The sequence below is a fragment of the Streptopelia decaocto genome (genome assembly GCF_964273445.1).
Source record: "Streptopelia decaocto genome assembly, chromosome: 1".
NCBI lineage: Eukaryota > Metazoa > Chordata > Aves > Columbiformes > Columbidae > Streptopelia > Streptopelia decaocto.
The window spans coordinates 92,693,354-92,718,761 of record NC_138663.1 but is presented as its reverse complement, the minus strand read 5'-3'; the positions used below and the strand labels follow the sequence as shown (position 1 = coordinate 92,718,761).

General features: G+C 40.4%; 1 protein-coding gene across 17 annotated transcripts in view; it reads right to left on the bottom strand.

The window, feature by feature from the left end:
* Positions 1 to 25,408, bottom strand: part of INPP4A (inositol polyphosphate-4-phosphatase type I A) — a 125,799-nt gene that overhangs the window by 63,885 nt on the left and 36,506 nt on the right. For 15 of the 17 annotated variants that reach the window (XM_082073198.1, XM_082073205.1, XM_082073199.1 and 12 more), the window contains exon 2: positions 10,555 to 10,614. The exons of the other annotated variants lie outside the window; for them this stretch is intronic. The gene's annotated coding sequence lies outside the window, so the exon portion shown is untranslated. The remainder of the gene's footprint in view (positions 1 to 10,554; positions 10,615 to 25,408) is intronic. 17 annotated transcript variants of the gene reach the window in all.

Genomic DNA, 25,408 nt, shown 5'->3' with positions numbered 1-25,408 from the left:
TCACTAACAATGAAAACATGAAAATCACTTATAAGTAAGTAACTGCAATTATATGCCAAGTTTAAACCTTTGTAGACTTGCATGCGAAAATATTCACAGCTCTTCTGCTAAAAAGTTAAAAAAAAATTGAAAAAAAATCCAGTAAGGCAAACTAATGTATTTATATAAACATTTACACATGTAATTAGAAAGCAAGAAACTCCTCTCCTAGTAACTGTGATAGGAGGATTACATAAAAAACTGGCTTTTGCTGCAGAATATGGTATTGAGTCAAACAGAAGGGAGTCTGATTGTTTACCATCTTTTCTGTATTCCTACTATCAACAGATTATTACCATGATATTTCAACTACTACTTGGACATGCTTTCAACTTGGTTTTTACCAGTCTTCTTTCCTAATATTGTTACTTTCTTTCTGTAAGGAAGGTGTTAATTTTTTTCCTTTGCTAAAGGTTATTCATGTTCTCCATAGTAAAGTCAACAAGTTATTGAATTAACCTGAGCTCATGCATTAAAAGAAACAGAACACAGGGAAACCCAGTTACTTAAGGAATAAAGGTGTTGAAAATATTTCAGAAGTAATTTCCTTTAATTTCTGTGACAGTTAAGCTAAATTTTCCCTTCTCTCTAGATTGAAGGCCTTCATCCAACACCTTAAAGCACAATGAAAACCTTTACAAATGGAAAATCAACAAAAGGTAGCTCATGGTGGCTGCTTTCCCACCCACCACCCACAAAAATTACAGCTGGTGCCTTGGTTCAAACAGGTTTAGCTTCTAAAGTCCAGCCTTGTTCAACTAGTGCTAACAGGGTTCACTGCAGACTAAGGCACCTGTCCGTATTAATAGGTATGTTTATTAAATGGATCCCGGCTCATCTTATGGGATGGAATTAGCAAGCTGAGAGTGCCAGCTGAATAAAAACAACAAAATCTCAAGGTGAAGATTTCCAAGTTTATGGAAAGAAGCTCCCAATCAAATGGTGGAAACGCCACTACCCAAGATGTTTCCAGGACACTCTGCCAAACTTGTAGGGTTACACAGCCAGAATTTCCTCCACGCAACTGTTTTTCTCTACACCTCCACTCTGAATCTTTAAGACTATTTGGCAGCTGCCTGGCACAGCTCCAAAAAATCACCTTATCTCAAATCACAGCAGATTTGCATAAAGGAAAGTTGCCAACGTGAACATGCACAACCACAGTGAAAATACCTCCTTTCAGAAACACCAAATAAATGTTCAAATGTCCCACTAAAAATAGCTCAGCGTTAACAGCTGAGCAGCCCTTTCAAATAATTCTTCTTTGTTTGCTCATGTTAACATGTGCAAAAAGTCAACAATAAAGTACAATTTTAGACAGCTTACTTTTTAATGCTTTCAAGGAGAGTAAGCTCTCATAAGGGCCTGAGCTACAAATCATCTTTTAGACTATCTCATCTTTGTGTTCTAGGCATTTCTGGGGTTAAAGTCTAGCACGAGACGTATTAAGATTTTTTTTTAATATGGAAATTACAGAACAATCTTGAACATAAATATTCCCAAATGGATGTATTTTTGTTCCAAAGCAAAATTAGCATAAACACATCTGAAGAAGAAATTAATATTATCTCTGTCATGCTTGTCTACAAACTCCCAAAATACCTTGGCACATTTTGCTTTTAGTTTTTACAGCATATAATCTATCCAAACAGAAAACATATAATTAAAAGTATCACAAGAGAAATATCCAAATAAGTTGGAGTAAGCTTCTCTCTTGTACTGCATATAGTTCAACAGATATAGTTCACATAGATCCTATTTAATAGTACAAAAATATTTATTTTTTTATTACTGTTTAAGAATCTGTGTGAACAAACCATAAGGATGGTGCTCACCTTGACTAAACACTACACTACGAAAAGGTTAAGCAAGCTGTAGTCTTCAGATGGGATTCACTTCACTGAACTGTACTGACGTTAAGCCAAACAGGCAACTAGCTAGAACTGAGCAGAGAGAGACAGGAACCCTCAGAAGGTAATTCTTTCTGACTTTTAAACAGCTACCTTAAGAGACTATGAGACAGGATTAATTTTGCATTCTAATATCTTATGTTTAATACTGATCTCCAACAGTTCTTTAGCAGACTAGGGAAGCATTCCAAACCTGACAGTACTCTTGTCTCTTAAATTTGTGCTTATTTCATCCATCCTATCCCCCAAAAAAGAATTGTGATGGGAAGCAAAGTTTTCCTACAAATTTCTCTATTTTTCTTCCTCAATAGGACTGTGAGAAGCCTTTTTCCTTAAACTTAAGAGGCAGAAGACCCTCAGACCTGACCATCTTTTCTCCTCCAGAAACCTCTTCAAGTGTTGTTCTTCCAGTTTTTCTGGGCATCGTTACAAGTGACAGTCCGCAGGCCTGAGATGCTTCAACTGTTGTCTCTCAGGAAGAGGCTTAGACAGACTTTCAAATTAACCCCCCAGTTTGATAGCCAGAAAAACATGACTTGGAGCTAAATAAAACCTAGAATATAGAAGAAAAGGCCAAACTTAAACTGGGACAGATTCTAAATCTAAGGAAGTTGACTAGGACTCGAATAAACCAGAAAAAGCACTCACAGTTTTTCATTCTTCTCTGTCCTCCATCCTTGCCCATCCTCTCAGACTGTCATTCAAAGCCCTGTGTTTCTAGCAGAACATCCCCCTTCCAAACTATTGACAATTCAGTCCATAAGCAGTGTTTTTTCTTTACTGTGGCAATTTTCCAAGTAAGGACTGTGAGACCATTACACAATTGTTTTTGCCACGGAACAATAACAACTTAGTGCGACTATGCAATAATTAATTAAGAAGCGGGGGGGGGGGGGGGGGGGGCGCGAGCAAAGCTGTACTATTCTTTGCTGATATTCTTCTCGGCACTTAAAAACCTCAGAAACACAAGCCTAAGCACTTATTAATAAACAACTAACTAGAGAACTAAACATATCCTTGCCAGAAGTACATTAAAAAGGTTTCTTGCTGTGGCATTTGCTTCCTGTTATTTTATGGATAATTTGGCTAAATAATGACCTGATCAATGCCTTAATAGCTGATAAAGCCACTTAAAGCAACTCAGGATTTGCAACAGAGCAGAAAGCACATTACTTACCCTTGCTCAAAGAATTCAGCTCCTTTTTGAACTGGTGATGGGACAAACCAGCATCTAGGTAAAGGGCAGCTCTTCACCAGCTTACAGTTACAAGTTTAAGCATTTCTCAAGCTAAGGAGATATCTGGGGCAAGGGCTGTCACTGACTGTAAATACCGCACCGATCATTTGTCACTACAGGCACATCAGGGATCTTCAACCACAATTTTCACTTCAGAGCAAGCTTTCTTCTCATTGGTCGTAAATTTGCTGCTCAGCAGTCTGCTTCTAAATGTATCTTTGTCACAGGTTAAACTTAACACACCTTTGTCCAGCCCTACAAATTCACTTGATGCCTGATTTATCATGCAGCTTTCCCTGTGCAGTGCATGGAAACTACAGTGAAATACCAGCAAGTATCACACTGTATAGGAGGGATCAAAAAGCACAAGCTATCAAACAGCCTAACTCCAAAGAATCTAAGCAATCATCGCCCTTCAGAAATCTTTAAGCTTTTCCTTAACTGTACATCAAGCATTCTCCTACTGACTACTGCCATATATTACGGGATTATCACTTTGCATTTCTGTGTTGGTTAAACATTTTATTCATATTCTAGGTACACACACAAACTCCAATCACTAAGAAATGTTATATATTCAGTTCACGTCACCTCTACAATCCTGCACCTGGACACTTCTGTTTCTGTATCATAACCTTCCTACAGTAACACGCTATTACACGTAAACTTTCATTTGTCCTCTGATGGACTACAGCCATCCTGTGTGTTAGCTGTCACCCAGCTGCTATCAGCCACATTCCAACACTCCCCATGACTCCCAGCAGCACAGCTGCAGTAATTGCATTTCCCATTTTGCTCCTCTTCCTGACATAGCCAACACAGCTGCTTCAGACTCCTCTTGTAACATCGTTCCTTTGATTATCCCTGAAGCTTTTCTCTGCATCTGTTACATACTGAGCTGACGTTTCTTGGATATTGCAAGACGTGTTTCACACTTACTCCAGATCGGGTCCCAGTCCAGATGCACCCAGATGAGGTGCCCTCCCTCAGCTGCAAATACCGCTCCTGACACTTCTCTGGATCTTGCACCCACTTACCCTCATACAGGCTTTTCTCCTTCAAAGTCATCCACTGCTGAACCCCCTGCTCATAGAAGTTTTTGCATTAGTTCCTAAGCTGAGGCCGCAGCACCATCCCATTTGAGGCATTCAGAACAGATGCCAGAGTCAAGTGCCCAGGCTCTGTTAACAGTCAAGAGAGAAAGGCAGGAGTTGCGTGCCTAATTAAAAATCTGCCACTTTCCACCAATTATATAAGAGCTTAGACTGTTAATTTTGATATCAAGGTTAAACTCAGTAAGTGAATTCCTGCCAGTGTGTGGCCTGACACTTCCCTGTGTTGAATTCCACACCTTTAGTATTACCTAATTGTAAAATTAATTGCATAGTCATTCCATCAAAACTCTGTACTGGAAATTAATCAGCAAGTTTCAACAGTCTGCTTTCAATACAACATGACAACAAAATCAACTCGACCCATGAAAAAAAAAAAAGCAAAAAACCTAAACAATTAAAAAAGAATAGTGAATCTCATATACCTACCCCGTTGTCTCCCCTGGTGCCAGTTCTTTGTGTGAGTTTATAGTTCTTACACTAACCTAACCTTCCTCCACCTTGAACAATAGTTTTGATCCAGCACTATGTTAAATGGTGCAGTAGAATCCAGAGAGACCAGAACTAGCACTTTTTTTTTTCTTTTTCTAGAAAACCTACTTTCTTATTAAAAAAAGATACTAGGTCAGTCTGACATGACCTATCTTAGCAAAAAAGATTGTGTTTCATCCTCCTTCCACTCAACTCTGGTGTCTTTAATTATTAATTCCTTCAAAATTTTTTCTAAGGTTATTAAGGTCAAATTAACAAACCTGAAGTTGCCGAGACCACATTTTCCATTTCCTTAGAGATATATATAACATCCAATAGTATCAAGAAATAAAAATCCTCTAAGATATCATAGTAACGAATCTACATTTTAATTACACATAAAAATAGGGTACCTTTAAGAAATTCCCAACACAGCACCTTAAAAAGTCACTCAGACAGCCAGAAAGTCTAGATTGCTTTCAAAATCCAAGAGGTGCAAAAACCGAATGCTTCTTGTGAGATTACAAAAGTCTATGTGAAATGATGAGTCTATGTGAAAAGACTTCCTGAAAGCTCCTGAGACCCCAAAATCAAAAGATACACAGCAAGATATAGCTAGTGCCTTGTTTAACCTGGGAAATCCCAGTTCCAACCTGAGATGCTGCTGGGATCTCTGTTACATAAGCCTCTTTAAGAGCTGCACAGTCCCTTAGATTCGCAACATTCAGTACAATTTCTTACATTCACAAACTGTTGAACACGTAGACTTTTTGATGCATTGGGTAACCCAAACATAATACACCTGGAAAAGCTTTTGTGCTGTGGCATAACTTTCTTGATAAATTAAAAGGCTTCTTAAAAGGATAAATACACTATCCAGCTTAAGAAAACTGTTTGATAGCATGATTCATTCTTCAAACAGTAGAAGTGTGAGTTGTGCATCCTGGTGCTTTAGAAGTAGGTTTGTAGCTGTCTGTGCAGGTCACACAATGCTCAAAACAGGCAAACAGTTAAGATTCTTTCTAAATATCATGGCTAAAAACTTCTACTTGGCCTCTGCCTAAATTAACTCGTGTGGCACCTCAATAAACTCTTGTTCAGCAAGGCAACTCAGCTTGGGGGCAGAACATGAGCACATGTGTAACTATAAGCTCCAGTCCCACTGAAATGAGCAGAAATATTAACATTTCTCCTGATGTAGACTTCAGGACTGACCTGACCTCCTGGGAGATCTCAGATCACTGACAACTGCTCCTCACTTCACCAAGAGCTGCAGGTGCTTAGTGTCTGCAAAGGACTTTTATTCAGATGTCCAAGTTCAGATTAAAGATAGGTATCTGAAAATTTGACCTCAGGTATTTAAAGGCCGTGCCCTCTCAAAAGTTATGAAAAATCATGCACTAAAGCTAAAAATAACCAGGAGCCCCTTCTGATATTTATTCTGCAGAGACTGGCATGCTAGCAATGCCCCAGTCTGAGGCATACTACTAGTTTTTCATCTTTTATTACAGTGCTTCAAGCTACTGCATTCCACCTAGCCTTGGAGACCATACAGAGAACTGGCAAGTGTTTGTACTGCACAGTCCAGACCTTTTGATGTATGGAGGTCTGGACTCAGGACCTGCACAGTCACCTCCTCTCTTATCTTCCTGGTTATATGGAAAATAGCACTGGAAGTAGGAAATTATCCACACACGAAGTTTCCAAGAACGAAAGTATTAATAGTAAATGGTAGGTAGTTGGTTTAAATGGTTCAGATCAAGTGTTAATCCTCTTAGTATGTTTTAGTGAAACAATTATTCCTGAAATCCTTATAATGATTCTGTAGTAGTTCATCTATGGATCTCTCAAGGATAATGCTGAGATTATTAACAATTAGGCATGGGACATTTTGTAATTTAAACACTGCAACTGTTCGATAATTAAAATGCAAACACAGGAGTGAAATGAGTATCTCATTGAATTGTATGTGAGCTTGGACAGGATAATGTTCCAAACACTTTCAATGCCTGATGTAAGAGTAGCACTTAATTAAAGAAAACCCTTAAAGGTTAAATACTTGTAAAAAGTGACAGAGTAATGATGGTAAAGAAACAAAGTAATAGCACGCAGATCATGGTAGTCTCCAAACACTTAAAACATTTGTGATTCTGCTGCCACCTTCTCACTGACTCTGTGCCCCCTACAGCCATTTCTCATTATTTATGTATCATCGTGTCCTCTTACCCTTCTTTCTGTCCCTTTCACTGCATTCAGGCTCTGCTCAATCTGATGATGCCTTCATTTAATATTTTATGCAGACTCATTCCTTCACCTCTGTCTTCACTGCTAAAGTCACGGTTAACTCTGCAGACTAAAATCAGCACAGACAGAAAAACACCTAATGGAATACAGAACATTATTGAAAGGCCAAGTGCTTCACATTATGCAATAACTGTACATTAGTTACTGCAATTACACATACAGTCTGGCACAGTGCATGCAACCAATCTAGCACGAACAAGAAGATGATGAACACAGGATCACTGCACAATGAACATAGCCATGCATTTACACATGGCCTGTTCCGCATTTTAATACACTTGTCATGTACTGATAAGGATAATGGCTGAAACATTGTGGCAAAACCAGTTCATCCAGCCTATACCATCAGTATAGGGTGACTTGTGATGTACATATCAACGACAAGCTAATGAGCCACAGACAAGGCCGGCTGGCCAATATAAGAGGTGGGAGACGTGCCAGAGAGCATATAGCTCCACCTTCTGATATGCCCAGCATGGCACAAAGGGAAAAACTGAGACCCTTCAACATGGCCTGGGACTTGTCAGTCTTTCTCATTCACCCCTTTCCCCCCAGATTTTCTCTCTCTCACAATAATACCTCCACAAAAGACCAAAAATTATGCAACCAGGCAACCCAGAGGGCTATAAAGACCCACCCTGTGCAAGTTCTGGTGGCGCCCACCAACCACCCTGAGGACCACTCTGCCCACCAGTCTCACCACATGAACAGAACAAGACACCAGAGGACACCGTACATCGCTGGACCCGAGACTGCAAACTCCATCATACATAAAGCAGAGCCATAAGGATGGTGAAATCTTTCTCTCTCTTTCCTTTCTTTCCCATACTTCTACCTTTTTGCTTTCCTTTCTATATGTAACATAAGATTTACAGCCCGCATATGACCGAAATTTTTAATATTTATCGATTGAACCTACAACAACATAAATTCTTCTGTCACCAAATCATATACCATTTGGGCCAAGCTGCAAAATAAAAGCCTTTTGTTTGCGGACCTTAAGTACTGTGTGTACTGTTTTCCAACTGGGTGGGACCCACCAACCTGAGTCACTTCTCCCTCCCCACCCCGACTCATACCTGAGGACAGGATGTGACAACACTTTACAAACTGGCAAGAAGGGAAAAGCAAGAGAGAAAGGAACAAACCAGCAAATGCTGGTTTTTGTTAAAAAACAAACTGTGAGAGTGGATAGTAAGCATGTAGTGAAAGCTAAGCTAGCTTGTCGTGCTAATAAAACTGCCTTTCCTTAGTCAGTCACTCATGCAGTTTGTACATTCATCACCTACACCAGTATGTGCTTTACCAGGGCACGTTTTCTGGAGATGCCAAGAAAACTGACTGAGGAGAAACCAAGGACAGCTACTTAAATGGGTGTCACTGAAGATAAACTCTGTGTTACACACACACATTAAGGAGCCTCAATCAAAAACACTATGTGGAGCTTTACATATGCAACACTGAGTTTGACTCTTAATGAAGAGGCCACTAAAGAGAATATGCACCAAAATACCAAGCAAGCAGGAAAACAGAAGTGGGTGGCATTCTCTCGTCTTTCTTTCCTATTTTCTCTCCAGACCTAATCTAACACAAAGCTTCAAATGAGTAGTGGGATCTGTCTATATGGAGTTGATTGCACAGACAGGGCCATATTTGAGAAACACTTAATTAGGATGATATGCTGTCCTTGCAAGGGAGCCCCAAATGCTGTTTTTTTCCTCTATTGTTATGGATTTCTTTGAAAGTGTGGAGACAGACCCCACTGGGGAGAAGACATAGCTGTCTTGGGGAAAAATGACAATTCTTCTTTAATTTCTTCAGGAAGAAGCAGCACTGAACTGGATGGAGATCCAAGATTACCCCAGGCATGTCTTTTTCAGTGCAGACAATGATTAATAGAAAGAAAGATGATATGAATGACTAGTTTTACTGCAGTTCCTTTCAAGTCACAGTAAAGCTAGCCACAGGGTCTGGCAACACTAATTCGCTGCTGGCAGCTTCATCCCTGCCTTCCTGGGATGGAGAAAGATCTTTAAGTGCGTGCCTGATTCCTGAGTTATTCTTCACTGAACGGTTCAAGATGGTGAAAGGAAAAAAGTGCATATAAGCCTGTGGAGCATCCTGTTGTGCACTGTGTTCCGTTCTGCCCCAGTTAAATAACCAAGTCCATGGTATCAACTGCTCATTTTAATTCCAGAGGTAGGCACAATCATGGCAGCACACCTCTCTAGACTTTCCAATAACTGATCCTCAGTCTTCATTAAGGCATACATCTGATACAAGAAAAAGCAATGCTGCATGAGGAAGTGCATTTGCTGATTCCATCTGCTTGATCTCACAAATGAGCTTTTTCTCCCTTAGCAAGACTTGGGGAAAAATATCTCTGAGAGGTCACTACTGTTCATCACTGACAGTACTCCAGCATTCATTCCTTGCTGAACTCTGTAAAAGGGCACTAAGGGCACTATATCAGAATTTCAGCACATGATTACTCACGTGACTGTTAGCATCACATTTGACCATGAGCATCACATTTCATCCCTCGCTGCCTCCTATTCCCAGACCAGCAAAACCTCCTGCCTCTACCGGAGGACTTATTTAGCATATCTTATTATCACACTGCCTTGAGGTTAAGGCCACATCCCACACATCACCAGCATGTGTGCAACAACTTCTCTTACTCTCTGAAATCCCAGAAGCCAGGTGCAGCTGGTGAGTCTGACATACAGTCCAGCAACAGCTGCTTTGGCCCATACGAAGAAAGAGAAGTCCTATTACTGAACTTTGCTTTGAAATGAGTGGGGAAGAGTCTTCTTGCAAGTCTTCTACTAACAAGAACCCCACCAGGACACACAACAACCTCTCAGGGCCCAGTAAGGTGACCATCAGCCTCTGCCCCCTGCCACATCACAGGACATGAAGTAGTTCTTTCTCTATGGAGAACTAAATACTTGACAAATGTTTGCGAAGTGCCCAACAGGTTTCAGTTCCCATCCTGAAGGACAGTGCTCGATGCTACAGCAAAATTCAATGACAACAAAGGCAGATCTGCCTTCCTCCATCTCTGTTGACTCAGGACGTTCAAGGGAAGAAAATTAAAGAACCACCAGTTTGTTCTCATGGTGGAAAAAGGTGACAAATATTGATCTTTCACCATACGCTGCACTTTAAATCTTAGGAATTTCCAAAAACACATCACTTGTTCAAAGATGAACAAATCACACTATCACTAGCTAACGACCTACCTCAGCTTCTGTGGACAACACACTCAATGATAACACAAAACCTCTGGCCACAGTACAACACATAGGGTAAGCATGCCGCTGATACCAGAATGCAGGATCTTGTCAGCACTTCATTATTTCTGAGGCTCAAGTTCCTTTTGCTTTGTATGATTCTAATTAATTTAATCTTTGAACCTTTGCATTCAGTGTCCACAGATCATCACACATTATAATAGCAGTCCCTAAAATTATATTACCTTACTCCATCTTTCACAGATGAAATTTGGCATGTGCATCCAGTTCTTTTTTAAGAAAGCCTGAAAGACACAAAGGACAAACTGTTTCAGACTGAATGGATCCAAATAAACAGGCTGCTAGTATAGGAAAAAAAAAATCTGAGGGAAAGCAATAAATATAGGAACAATTTTTAAAAAACACATTTTATAACACAGATCCTTTATCATTTGGAACAGAATCTGGAGTGTGGCTCAGTTCTGAGGAAAGAGAATACAAGAATAAAGCCAAAAGAGAAATTTCAGAATCAGGTACTGTTACTGTAACATTTTACACTTGAGGACTGTGATGTATATCTCCCTTCTACTATATTAATTGAAATATAATGCACTTAACTAAGACACTTTTCTTTTAAGTCTGTAATACACTCAATGCAGTTATGGTATAAGAAGCTCAATAAAGTATCTATTTCACATCACCAGCAACAACCAAGCTCTTGCTGCACAGCTTCTCAACTCAGCTACCGCCTGACTGCCCATTTCAGCTGCAGTCAATGCTGGGGTCACCACGTGGCATTGCAGCGCCTTCTCCAAGAGGATGCTCAGTGAAATAGAAATGCTAACAACTGAACCCAGCCCCTCAAGCAATTTTTACTTCCTGCAGGTCCAGACTGAATACAGATGCCACTGGCAGAGAGATGTAAGAGTTTCATTTCTTGCTGCCAACACCCACAGCTCTTCCATTGTGACAAGGAACATACTGTCCTTGGCCATACCAGCATCACTCACCACAGCTAAGCAATAGGCATCTTAATGGGTTTTTTCCCTTCAAGAAGTATAATCAAGACATTTCCTAGCATGCTTTATCCCATAAATTGGTCAGTCCAGAATCCTTATCCAAGTTCACTGCCAAACAGGTACACAATCCACATGGCAGTAAAGGCAGCTAGACATGAAGGTTAACTTTAACCTGAGAAAGCCACAGCCCTCCTAGGCTCCCTCTGTAGCCAGCCGAATCCAAGATCTACACCACTTAATCCACCAGCTATTGGAGTCAGTCCCTGAGGTGCAAGTGAGACTCCCCACCACGCTGTCCAGGGCTGCTTCTGCTCTGCCTAACACAGTTATCACACGGTACCCTAACATTTCACTCGTGGCTTCTCCTCAGTCCACATGGTGATCTTAAAACACAATCATTATTTTGTGAGGGTACCGTTGTCAAGTTTCTGGTTAACAGTTGCCGAAATGATGCAAAAGCTGTGTTGCAACCAAACAGAGCAGTGCTTTATAGTGGTAAACTGGGAGTAGGTGCCTTGCATGCTGGCACGAGGGCAGCTGGGAAGCTGGATAGTGCAAAACCTGCCAAGATGGAGAGCAAGGTGAGGTACACAGACAAACCTGGCACAGTGCTGTCCATACATGGAACAGCCCATGGAGTGAATTATCTCTACCAACTCACTCATTCCAGATGCAAACCCAAAGTAAAGTAACATGCAGTACAAAAAAGCAGGGAATAAGGATGAGGGAGTAAACTGGAGAGTAAAATGTGAATTAATCGTACGGGAAAAAGGGCTGGGCTACAGGAAAGTCCAAGACAGCAGTCACCTGAATACTCTAGCTCACTTCTCAGCCTTTGACCTTGAAGGCAAGAGACAGGCTTCCTCTAAAGCGGTCCTGCTGATGTTATTATCTCCCGCTATAGCCCAGATATGACCGCCTCAGGTATACCATTTTTTTTTCTTTCCTTTTTTTCCTAATGACATGAAAGAGAATGAATGTGAATCCATGTAGGCCCTTTTGCAGCATCACAGCATCTTGCAGATTGAGACATTACAGAAGAGCACAAGCCAAGCCCAGCAAAACAACACTGGTGCATTCAGCACACTCTGCTGAATGATTGCTCCACTGCACATCTCTTTCCAAGAGGGAACCCATTTCTCAGCAAGAGGTAATCAAATCTGAATTTACAGAATCATTCAGGCTGGAAAGTACAGCCCAGCTTTCTGCTCCAAGCAAGATCACCTCTCATCTCAGACAAGGTTGCTCAGGACTTTATCCAGGGACAGAAACGGTTCAACCTCTCTCAGCAAACTGTTCCACTGCTTGACTGCCACTGGAACCAGTAGTACAGTTATTTCATATTTCCAAAGGCATTACAGAAGGAAAACAATAATTAATAAGCAATTGCTTACTGCACAACTGAGGCACCACACGAACTGATATTTCAGTCTCACACCTTTACCTCTCTATTTACACTCAGAACAAAGACATTAACTGCATATCTGGAAATTAAAAAAAAAATCCATGGTTCAAATTTTTTATCCTAAGGCCAAACCAAAATCTTTTCAACCAGTGTGCTCTCCAGGACAAGAACAAGTATGATTTTTAATGTGAAATATCTGCCATTTTGCTACAACAGCATGTAAGAAATCTTTGACCATAGTACCACAAAACTGTGGCAAGGCAACAGGTTCCTATGTGGAGAAGATACTTCTCTAGGGCAAATATATAAATATACACAGTAGGATTAAGAAAGCTAAGACTTTAATTCACATAAAAATATACTGATCAGTCATAAGCAAAACACTCATTATATTAAGTTCAGGGAAGATTCATACATAGCAAACTTCAGATTTGTAATGCAGTATATAAGACGTGATTCATCAGTTTACAGTGCTGTGTGTAAATATTTTTGAAAAATCAAAACGATTAAAGAGGAATCAGGACTGAAGTAAAAGAAATAATACAAAGCTAAAAGCACTAAGAGACACACTACAGACAAACAAGACGAACATCTGCTACAAACTGGCAGTTTATAAGTTGAGAAACACCAAGAAAAAGGAAGACGTCTGTGTCAGACAATGCAGCCACAAAAAGAACAGATTCTGCATGAGGGTGTACCAGCCAATGTGCTCTTGTTACTACAAAAAGCGGCAATGAGATCAAGTCAGGAACACTGGTTATAACAAGCTGAACACTGCCCACCCCGGTCCGTAATGTGTAGAGAAAAGGCTTATGAGGACAACTGAGAGTCGGCCTCCCCAGAGCACTCGAAAAAATTGCAATGCTTGGCAAAGTGGGGGCTAAGATGAATTACAATTTGATCTCCAAAAACACATAACAAGGGCCAAGCACCACAGAGGTGAAAAAAGCATTAAGATAAATAGAATGTTAACAAAATAACTAACCTAACTAGAATAATGGCAACCAAGAAAGCTAGTTTAGCCAAGGAGAAGCTTGGTTTCCATACAAAAGGAGCATTAAGCCACTGTTAACACTAGACGCAACAGCTCAGGAAACTTCTTCCAGCCCCGTGCTTCTACGCATTCATCAGCAAACCATCTGAAATTTCTTACAAAACTACACCTCTTCACAGAAGTAAGGCAGCTCAAGTTTTCTTATCTTTCATTGTCCAAGATGAAGACAGAACAAACTTGAGGTTCACTTCTATGACTGTCAGTTCACATGAGAAGTTACAAAGCATTTTACTTACTCTGGCTTTTGGAGAGTTCCTCAATGAGGACAGAGACATCATCTGATATTACGTGGAGCTCTTTTCAGAGTTAAACGTGATATGCAGTAGTTTTTGGCGAAGACTTTTACTATTTTAAGTCATTTTTACTTTCATAAATTCAGTGCAGGCACACAAAGTTCTAATTTGGTATCCTTTATAACTTCAACTGTATTTATTTAGTATAGTTATTTTTTCTTTTTTCATTCTAAAAGCGGGGCACACACAGCTCTTAGACACTATGAAAGCTACTCACAAAGCAAGTCACAGCCAGCCAGCCACAAGACCAAAGGCTGATACAACGAACCTGCTACATTATAACCCTGTACCACATTCACCTTCAGGTCATTTAAGATGAATACTTCAACCTCAGAAGTCATTATTCATTACACGTAAAGTGACGAAATTAATATGGCAGAGATTATAAAAGAAACTAAAAATCCTTTTTACAACACTGTGGCAAAAGGCTAGTTCTGTGGCCACAGGCAAATCCCTTTCAACTCTGTGGCTTAGCTCACACATCTCTAGAATAGAGACAGAGACCCAGTACCTATCTAATACATCAAGTTTCTCTGCTGGCAAGTTACTTTCATACCTTGCTCACCATCATCAGGAAGTCACACCCACTTTGCAGAGCAACATGGGAAATCACACATTCTAGAGTGATAGGTTTTGAAATAAGTCCTTCTGTGAGAGTTCTAGAAAAATATTGCAACTTCTGCAGAGCAGGCTACCTACTGATCTCCCCGCAAGTTCTGACCTCGCGCAGGTGCCCTCCTGCTCTGAACCCCATTCTAAAAGCAACTTTGGTTCTTCAACTACATTTCTAGAATCCCCCTGTAAGTTCCCTCTTTGACACAATCACATTTTCTAATTGCACTCCAATTCCGTTGTGCTTTGGTACCTGATTAAGAACCACTAAAGTGCTAGCTTTAGCAATAACAACTAAATTGAACATCAGTAGTACATGCCCAAGTAATAAGCCCAGACAGTCCAACAGCACTTGCATATGAAAGATTCTAACTGGGCAGCAACTCAAGCCCCTCTTTTTTGCCCTACATCATACTTCTTAAATTACATTGCCCTGTAATAGCACTAATACCACGGCAATGTGTGGGAATGCGCTACTGCAGACCACACCAAGGCACAGGCTTCTTGGCATGTTCTGCTTCTGGCCTTCTGCATTAAGGAATGATGATAGAAAAAAAAAAGGTTCTTCAAAGACTTTGGCATGGTTTTGCTTAATTAAAACCATCTAGAAATTGTTTTGCAATTGACTGATGATGGTAGTTTAAGCCTTAGTGCTTGCTGCCAGACTCTAAAAGCCATTCAGATCCTTCATGGTGAGGAAATGATACATAGCAATTTTTTCTCTCCCCAATTGCTTGTACTTGCAACCAGGGTTACCACACAAACTGAAGAAAACACCAGTTCTCAATTAAGTTTGCCACACCATTGTTCCTGAACACTGCAGAAAGTAAAGCACATAACACTATTCCCTGTGGAGAAACCTCAAACTGTGACACAAAACAAACATAAGAATGACAGGGAGTGTACATGCTCCTGTTGAAAATGCCTTTCTCCTCCACCCTCCCTTCTTCCCTCTTCGCATTCACTGGACAGCCGCTAAATCACCCCAGGGAGGAAGGAACAACTAACCCTTTTCCTTTGCAATTAAATGTGGTGTCAACATCTTTGAAGGGTACCTGAAACTCAAAATACCAGGTATGATTTTGCCCATTAGTTAAACAGAGAAAACAGAGCTGCCTTGCCCAGAGGCCAGCTGTGACAGCGTATGTGCAGGCACAGGCCAGCAGACATGCCCTTCCCATGGGAGCTGAGCCAAACTAAGCTACTGCCTCCCATTCCCCCTCCTATCCGCCAGCAAAACTGCAAATGTTAGTACAACCTAAACTTCTTCTTCAAAACAAAACCAAAAGCCCCAACACTAGCCTACTTGGACACACACACAAAAGAACAAAACAGAACAGTTTGCAAAACGTACAGTTTAAACCAAAGCAGTCTGACAGAACCAAGATGGGGAAGGGCTATATTTACTCTTTATGGTGACAAATTTGAGGAGCAGGAACCTCTGCAGTGGACAAGCAGCTGAGGATGAACCACATGACAGTAGAGCTGCAAACAAATGCACATTCAAAGCAAGCTGTCAGACCCAATGTAGGCCAGAAGACGTTTCCTGTAAACGTATTTTAAAGGCTCAAGTTTCCAATAATCAACCTACAAACTCGTGCAGCATGTTCTTTTTCTAGGCCAAGATAGTTATGACCCCTGCTACAAACCTCAAGCACACAGAAGGTAGAATATACTGTGCATCCTGCTGTGCTGACTGATCTTCTCCTTTGCCTTGCAGTAAATAAATTGCAGCGTTCTTTGAACTCTTTTACAAACTATATACAATTTCCCTCATATTTCCATTTTGATATACCAGTCTTCATTTGGAGCAAATTATTACTGTGATCGATCTGGCAATTCCTTCTGCAGTACTAACTTACACAAGATGCTCTCACCATTATATCAAAATATGCCTTACAGAAAAAGAGGAAACTTGCTTTGGCTTGATCTAACTTCCCCAGAATCATTTCAGATTTGCTTGCATTATGTATGCAACCTGTACTTTCACAACATTAAATTTTGAGCTATTTTCAGCTCTTGGTTGGGAGGAAATAAAACACACACCTGTGACTGTATCTGTATCCCTGGTTGCAGCAGTGCTCTAGCATTCCAAACGCTAGGTTGTGTTCCTGAATAAGTCACAACTTCTTGTGGGGCAGAAGCACAGCCACTATTTACCCTGCTCTGCACCTGGTTTTCACAGAAAGAAAATCATGGTACATGCCAATACCCCCAAAAGTTGAACAGACATGGAGCCAGAACCCACAGCGTGCCCCCACATTAGGTCTATTCCTCAACATTGTCGCACACACACCTCCACAAGCCAGTCTAGCTAAAGACTGCTGTCTTGCAACGTGGGAAGAGAGGAAAAGATGATTACAAAACACACTCTCAAGGTCAACCTGGTTTGCACACGTGGATTCTGCATTTCGTATTCTATTTTAAATATTAAAGAGAAGCCCTGGTTTGCTATTACAAGTATGATTGATCCAACCATTCATTACGTGCTTATGCAGATGAGATGAGGTGTTTGAAGAACACCCGGGACCATAGTGAATTAACTTGAATATTTTTGTAATATTGTTGACAGTAAATCAATGGTGTCCAGTACCTAAAATTCTCACCCCCTTCTTTCATTTATCATATTAGTGTCACAGTAAGAGACACTAATTTTTTCTTAGTTACCGAATGCCCAAGTGCTCATCTCTTTTTTATCACAGGAGGCTATGCTTTCAGTACAAATAATATTCCATTTTAAAACTTAACATCCAAGTAATAATGGGTGGAAACTATCATCATGTAACGTAACCAAATTATAGTTTTCTGAAGGTGCCCAGTTTTACAAAAAACCCTGAGATGTTGACATTAAGACAGGTTTTTCTTCTAGGGTGATCCATTGCACTGACCTTGTCATGCATATACTTTTATGGATTCCCAAATGCAACTTGAGAGCTGATGCAGATTAGAATATTGGGCATTCCACCCAGGAAATGAGCAGCACAAAACGGGGAAATCCAGGCTGCATTATTATTTTTTTGCATATAAATAGTCACATGTTTACTGTGAAGACATTTTCTTGGGTCCCAGAAATATGAATCACAGAGAAACAAGGGGAAAAAGCGCAAGTTGTAGGGAAGCTGGGAAAGTCATAGAGAAGTTGGGAAAGATGTCATACTTCTAAAACACAAATGCTGTAAAATATTACACTCTCCATTAGCTACCTAGCCCTCCCAAATGCTTATTTGCCACCTCCGTTCTTTCTCTTAGAAGCCTTTTAGAGATATGGAAATGCTGCTACTGAAGAGTAAGCACTGTGCTAGGAATGAACTACTTTTCCCATTTATCCTGTATGCCTTGCCTATGACAGGAACGAGTATCAAATCTTCACACAAATTGAGTCAAATCACTAGCGAGTTCTTGTCTACTACTTATCACAAATATAACATCAGCTAAGCAGATCTTCACACTTGATAAGTGTTCTGCCCTCTGTGTTTTTGCTAAATTTTAAGTAAAATTGGTATTTAAAGACACCGTCGGGTTTTAAAGAGACAATTGTTATGTGTGCCAAATTGTTTCTAACCCCCAATAAAAATCTTACCAGTGGCCCCCTTGTGACATTTTTTTATTTTCCGTTAAATTAAAAGCTGTGAGGATGTTTACATATCTGAAACATAAATCCCACTAACAAGCACAGAAAAGAACCTCCAGTTCTTCTTGAGCTGCTAGGAAACACTTGCCTCGCACAAAAAAAGGCAAAGCATTTACAAGGTAGTCAAAACTCAGACACCATGGGTTTGAAGCCAAGCCCCTACCCGGCTCAGTTCACACAGACAGGCTGGCAGCCTCCCATGAGTTCCAAGCAGCCATTGGAATAATCTTCCCAGGGAACTGGTGGATTCCCCAACATTAGACACTTTTAAGATTCAGCTGGACAGGGTGCTGGGCCATCTTGTCTAGACTGTGCTTTTGCCAAGAAAGTCTGGGCCAGATGATCTTTGTGACCCCTTCCAACCTGGAAGCACAAGACCAGCCTCTTTCTTTAAACACTCCCTGTACAAATGGAAGTTTGTCCTTCCATGTGCCCAACCAAGTCCCCTCTCTCACTGCTCTCTGCATCCTGAAGGTGCTCAGACCTCTCTACTACCCCCATGTGCCGAAATGACACGGCATCTTCAAAAGCATCCTGTGAGAGAGCTCATCTTCAGGCGGAAAAACAAAACACACGAACTACCCCATGCAAACTGGTCAGCATCTCCACCTCCCTCTCCGGGGCACAGAGAAGCTGACAGAAACAGGGCTCTCTTGGCAGAAGGGGAGGAGAAGGGGGCTGGATGGCAGGAGCTGAGAGGAGTGTTGCTGCCTTGGCCTGACAAAGCTCCAGCTGCCACAGGTCTCTCCCAGCTGCAGGTGTCGCTGCCCTTCAGAAGGCAGCCTGGGCCACGGGCGGCATAGTCACGTCTCAGTGCCCACTTAGGCCCACAGGAGCTGACTGCTTGGCAGCATTTGTGGTTCCGCTATGGAGGAGGCCTCGGATCACTGATCCAGTCTCTCTCAGACCCTATCAGTAAAAAGGATAATAATACTTGTGTGCATTCAATAGACGCTGGTAAAAGAGAGGCAACAATAAAGGATATAATTTCACTGTATAGCAATAAATGTGACAAATTAAGGTCATGGCATGGGAAGACAGTTTAGACTGTATTTCACTCTGATCCCTCCAGCCATCACCTCATGGAGCTCAATAAAATAAGCCTCTTGAACACCTCTAGCAACGATGGTCGTGGCTTTCCTCTAGAAATCACAGGTCTGGGTCCTTGAAGCACAGATTAAACACTGTCAAACACAATTCCCTTCAATTCAACTCTTTTTTCTTACTTTACTCACACCCTAAAGTGGCTACTTCTATTCACCATGTATTTTAGTCAAAGTGCTATAAAACTGACTGTACAAACTGTTTGTGAACATTCAGTAAAGACAGCAAAGCCCTGTAGGGTCTCTCGTAAGATCCTCTGTAAAACACCACATCACTTCAAGACACGCTTAGGACTAAAGCTTTATTAATTTCCTTCTGCCAGTAACAAGCAGTACCTAGTGCTGGGAAAAAGCAAATTACATGACAGTATGAATGCTTGCTCACACTATATTGTAAGTTCTAAAAATGGCCAATCTGCAAACATGAGCACTCTTATGTTTGTGATAAAATCACAAGCAATTTCTCTGACATTCATAAATTTGAGACCAAACTTGTCCCGTTTCCCTTCTATTCCCCAGTGGAACTTGCAGACTTTAGATGAAGGCAGCCAAGAAGAATCTCCTCTAATTCCCCATTAGTCTTTCTTTCCAAAGTCCATTTCTGGTCAAGATTGGAAGTCTGCCTCACTGTATATGTACCAGCAAAACAGTAGTCACTTTTCCATGTAACTTTTCTGAGCAAAATCACTGCCCTTGAAGAACTTAATATCATGTTCTCACCAATGAGTCTACAAAGCTATGAGACAATAATCAGAAAACTTCCCTATGTAGGCAAAGCCACAAAGGCCACATTCTTCCTATTACTCACTGCCTCCTGTTTACCAAAATACAACTGAAAGTCATCCCCTTATCTCAGAACAATGAATAATTTAATGAACTTTTCCCAGACACCCACATTTGCGAGAAAAGTTTACAACAGAAAGACCTCATTCTAGTCAGTTCAGCTGCATTAATTTTTATGTCATGTATTCACAGCCACAATACTAATATTTAGTGACGGTAAAACTCAGGATGCAATCTTTTTCATACAAATGCTCCCTACTAACATACAGAGCTCTGAAGACCTCTTCTTGCAAGCTTTCCTGAAACAGAGGACACTGTCAGCATGGCATTATTTTTTCACGTCCTTCTATGTGCATTAAAAGAATCAACATTTTAACACGTTGGTCCATTTGTCCTCAGGATAAGACCTCTCAATTACTGAACAGAAATAACATTGATGTCAGAGAAAAAAGAAACCTTTTCCTTTAAAGTCCTTTAAAGTCAGACCGCTAGTGCCTATTTCTGAAATAAGACAGAAGTAATATTTTATAGCAGCTTCTATTTCAGGAATCTGGGGCCTAAAATACACTTACCTATCACATGCAGGAAACCTGATGAAATTAAGAGCTTTTTAGTGCAATCTAGAATATTGCAGTGTCACTCTTTCTTTTTTTTTTTTTTTTTTTAATCAGAATTGCTGCCCAAATAACCTGAAGAAATGGACATGCTCTGTTATTCACCTCTGCCTATACTAGCTCTGCCATCTGGCACTAGCAAGTATTTATCTAAAAAGTAAATCTGAATTAAGGATCATGAACCCATTCCTTTTAAACTGTGTTTCACCTAACACAGAAGGTCAATTCACAGTCATGTGAGACATCGAACCTAGCAATTCACTACCATTTATTTAAGAAGCCAGCACAGCAAAATCGGAGGTACTCTGCTACTTTAAAAGATGAAGCACCAAACTGAAAACTGAGCTAATCCCAGATTTCTGTGTGCTTATAAAATACAAGGAGAATTCAGCACAGAAATAACATGTCATCATAATCCAGGCCATAATCTCATTTAACCAGAGCAAAATGAACTATCCTCATCCTTACACTGGCTCCGATTCCAGGACAGGGGGACTTCAGTCATGAAGGATTAGACAAATGGAAACTCAAACCCTGAAGGGCCGTCATTGCTACATTCACAGTATAGGCTGCACTCTTCACTCTTTTTTTAAAACTGGCACATGCTCAAGAATACATAAAGGTTTCAACAGACAAAAATGGAGATCGTGACTTTTTGTGTGTGATACAAAACTTCACAAAATGCAATGAGGTGGGAGCCCCTCTAGCAGTTTGGGCCTTCCAGGGCAAACAGGACACGTTCACACCTCCCTCTGTCTCCCTGCTTGAACTGGTCCAGGATTAAGTGAAGAGCTTTTCAGGACACAGTATAAACAAAGATTTAACCGTTCTTTCCCCCTCCTCTTTAAAACCGAGCAGCAAATCTAATCCAAACAAGAAGACTTATTCAGAAAACCGGAAAAGGGACAAAGCAGATGCCCTCTAGGTGTGTACACATGTACAAATGAAGGACGCCCAAAACAACTAATGCACAAACTGTCATTTCTAAAAGTTATGCAAATAAAAAGATGAGTTCTCCAACAAACGAGATGGCTCAGTATTCAAATAATGCTATTCATTATGCTTAGATGCACAGATTTTGTTCCAATGTAACTCCAGTTTCCAGGGGCTTATTACTAACATGCAAAAAAAGAAACAAAAACTTTTAAACCCCCCCTCAAACTTCTTCTCTCCCTCCTTTTCAAATTTATAGTTGAAAAAAGGAATGCTGTGCTGTTCTGTGATACAAGGACGGACTAAATAAATATCAATATACTGCTGATTTTCATATACTGCAGGGTCCTCTTTCAGAAAGTCTAAAGTCAAACAGCAAATCACCATAGAAAATATGGCAATCATTTTTTGTGAAAAACATTATTCAGTGCATGGACCATCGAGTCTGTGTAAAACTCTGCATCTGATACAGCAGTGTTCCAGTTTGGGTTGATCATTAAGTAAAACTGTAACACAATCAAAAAATCACTCATATTAAAGATGATTTCACGTAAATTTGTTTTGATAATGAGACTGGTTTTCCCCGAAGTTCTTCGTCAGCCATTTAGCAAGGCTGGCTATAAATCATTGCTGACATAGCTTTTGTGTAAAATAAGAGAGTAGGTGCTTCCTCCCACTGAGGGTTCTCAGAGCTTCAAGAATTTTGGAGAAATGCTTTATTTTCTCCATGCCCCTCATCGCTCCACTTACTACCCATAGCAAGGGCTGTGTTTCCTGCAGAGTCATTTCCCTCTGCCATGGTAGGGAGATATAGAGCAGCCTGCACAAGGACAACAACACTGGCCCTTTCGAAACTTCTGCTCAAGGACTAAGAAAGCAGAACATGTAAGAGATCCGAGCTAAGCCAGTAGCATTGCTTCCCACGTGCCAGGAAGGCAGACGAAAGGCTCAGAATAACAGGGTCAGGGCACAGCCACAAAGGAAGCCACAGAAAAAGCAGCAGGTTTTACAAAGGAAGAAAGAAAAAAAAGGGCAGTTGAACACTCCACCTGTCCTTCGTAACAACAAGCGGCACAGGTGCTAAAGGGAAGAGGTGAATGACATGAGCTTTCCATCATTTAAGGCTTGCCTAGGTGGAAAACCTACCAAGGTGAGAGAATCATTAAACAGATTACAGTAGAGCAGCTGAAGTGAGAATTGAAAAATGGGGCTTAAATTTTAGCAAGACGTCTGCAAAAGTTTTAGTGAGGGCAGAGATCACAAAGCATGGGTCTGGAGTAATGCAGAGCCAAGAAAATCAGGCATGCAAGCACCAGAGATGCCCTGTAGGTTAGGAACAGGGAGGAGAACAGTGAGATGGGCTCTTCTGCCTGAGTTCACTGGAGATAGCAAACCTTTACTACAGAAAAGAAAGGCCAAGGAGATCATGAATTCTCACACTTCAAGTCCTGCCAAAAGTAGAGGTGAAATGGCCCTTACAGCGTGTGCCATATGTTGCCTTTAGAGCCTGATGGAAAGCCAACTTAAAGCAATAAAAACTAACTTTCAGGGTGCCTGCCAGGCAGACTTGCACAAACCTTGTTATACCTATTACAAAGTCTCTGCATAGAAGGATCAAACGCAACTGCTTCCTTTGCCCTTAACACAGTTACGATCACTTCCCTGCACAAATCTCTCCTGCTATTTATGTTTCACTTGTGTCTTGCTAATATATCTAAAAGAAGAAATGTAACCATTAAGATAATATCACAACAGATCATCACTAAAACTGCTGTAGATCTTCCCAGAAGCTTTCCAACTCACATAAAGCAAACTGTCTAGCTATCTTGCAAGGCTGGGGTTTTTATTCTTTTTTGAGCTGATCCTGTTTTTCATGCAGTGGCATTCCAGCGGCAGACAGAGGGACACGGCAGGCAGCATGAGAATGAGATAAATCAGAAAACAGTTCTCTCTGGTGGTCAGTACTTGCACAAAGAGTTTATGGACAAGCAGGATGGAGAGGCTGTCTTCAGGGTTGTTAAGCATGTTCTCGAAATTTCTTTTCAAATGTTAACTGTTAATTACTTAACTGCGCCCACAATGCATTAATAAAGAAATTATGTAAACTCAATTGAAGATAATGGAGGTTTATTATAATAAATTATTTATTCTGGTTTGACATAATACAAAATTCGTACTCCCAATGAAAACATACTTAAAGGCAAACATGATGGCAAACACAATTCTGACATGCAGTCTCAGAAAACAATAATTCAGACACAAATCAGTGGAAAAAATAAGACAGTGAAGACTGTTTTACTTGGACTTGTTTGGATTTTGGAGGGGAAGGAAAGACTGCCATGTGACAGCACTTTGTTAGTGAGCAGTCTTAAAGCCAAGCCTAACATTGTTTAAACTAGCTTGGATATCTAATGCTGTAACATCAGAAATCTTTTATATCAGAAACTTAATTTTAATCAGTCATCAAAATTTTGCTCTGGGAGATGGGCATCCATGAGTGTCATTGTTTTAAAAGCTTCTCTCTATAGTTTTCTAAGCTGCATGGCACAAGAAGTGTAAAGAAATGCTAATAAACCATACTTTCCATTTTATTTAGAAACCTATTATTTTTTAAAAGAGGAAGTAACACCAAACCCAGTAACGAATACTACAAATTAACAGATAGAAGAACCACCTAAAGTATGCTGTCATTTTTAAATAACCTTACTACAGCATCATATTCCTTTGAGAAAAGAAGACAGTGGTCATTCATATGTAAATTATACAAGGAAATTAGTGGAAGTTTCAAGGGGTTGAAAGTAAGCTAGTAAATGACCGGTTTTTGAAAATATCCTCATTCTCTTGTTCTGAAAATAATGCATAGAAGTGACCAGGTTCCCTTGTAACTAAGAACAGCTGCTAACTTCACTGTAAGATGCACTTTAAAAGGATGCTACCTTGCAAATCCAAAATAAATGAATGAAAAAAAAAAATACGAACAAGGAAATAAAATAAAAAAGAAATTAAGGTAAATTCATGCAGTTCAAAAACAGAGTCCCTAACTTAGAAAAATCTCTTGTGGGGAGTACAGCAAAGGCTCAAGATGCAGTGTGAGAATTTCACGTGAGGATAATTAGCAATACCAGTCTAGACGATACTAAAACTACAGCATCAGAGTGAATAAAATAACAGTAAAGCCACTACAAAAACCTGTTTTACCCACTCTGCATATGTCAACACTAACTAGAATATATCCCACCTTTTGCATATAGCCAATTGTCAGCATGGGACACACATATATGTGGCCTTTTAGTGGCACAAAATGAAAGCCACCCCAAGATCTGGAAATACCATTTAAAGTATTTGAAGACACTGTAAACATCCAGGCACGACATGCATCACAGCGTGCACACACTGTCAGCCTGAATGCTGAAGGCAAAACAACGCTGTGATTCAAAAGGTAAACAACTATTTTGCTATTTCTAATGTCACTGTTTTTATTCTAGTAACACAGAAATTCAGAACTCAGTAAATTTCATTTTAATTAAGAACTACAGAACTGAGGTCTGCTTAAAAACTAGCTGTTTTCCTTGCCCTACCATCTAGCAGCACTGTTTCTTCGAAAGAGGTCTTCCGTCCTTAACATGGCTGCCATGCCTTATGTAATATCAAT